This window comes from Octodon degus, unplaced genomic scaffold, assembly GCF_000260255.1.
Source record: "Octodon degus isolate 3935 unplaced genomic scaffold, OctDeg1.0 scaffold00163, whole genome shotgun sequence".
In the NCBI taxonomy this organism is placed as follows: domain Eukaryota; kingdom Metazoa; phylum Chordata; class Mammalia; order Rodentia; family Octodontidae; genus Octodon; species Octodon degus.
In genome coordinates, this window is record NW_004524739.1 from 4,722,377 (window position 1) to 4,723,051 (window position 675).

The following is a 675-nucleotide window of genomic DNA, read 5'->3' on the forward strand; positions in this document are numbered from 1 at the left end:
GTATTGGGGGGAAGGGGAGGGAAGGGAAGAAAAGAGAAAAGAAGAGAGAAATCTGTTCATTTCCTATATGGCAATTTCTAGGTACATATGGATTACCAAAACTGAATCAAAAATATATAAAAATTCTAAGTAAACCAATATCACTCAATGAAATTGGAGATGTAATTAAATATCTACCAGCAAAGAAAAACCCAAGCTTGATTAATTAACTGCTGAATTAAATTTTAAAAAAAGTAGAGAAGATCTAATGCTTGTACTTCTCAAGTTCTTTAATGAAACTGAAAAGGAAGAAATACTCCCAACTTCATTCCTGGAAGCAAGCATTACCCTGATACCAGCACTGGGGAGGCTGAAAACAGGAGGATCACTACGAGTCTGAACTGCGTAGTGAGGCCCGTTCCAAATACATTTTAAAAAAAGAAAGAAAATTGGAATAGATGGTCTTTATCTCAATCTGACAAAGGACATCTATGGCAAACCAAGAGCCAGCATCTATCTAAACAGACAGTACCAGCCCTGCCCCTGGGGTGCACTGAGATGGCGATTGAGACTGGGCATGGTGGCACCCACCTGTAATCTCAGTTCTTGGGAGGCTGAGCACAGACAGATCACTATGAGACCTATCTTTACAGTGAGACCCTGTAGAGCCTGTAGAGCCTGTACTGAAATAAATAG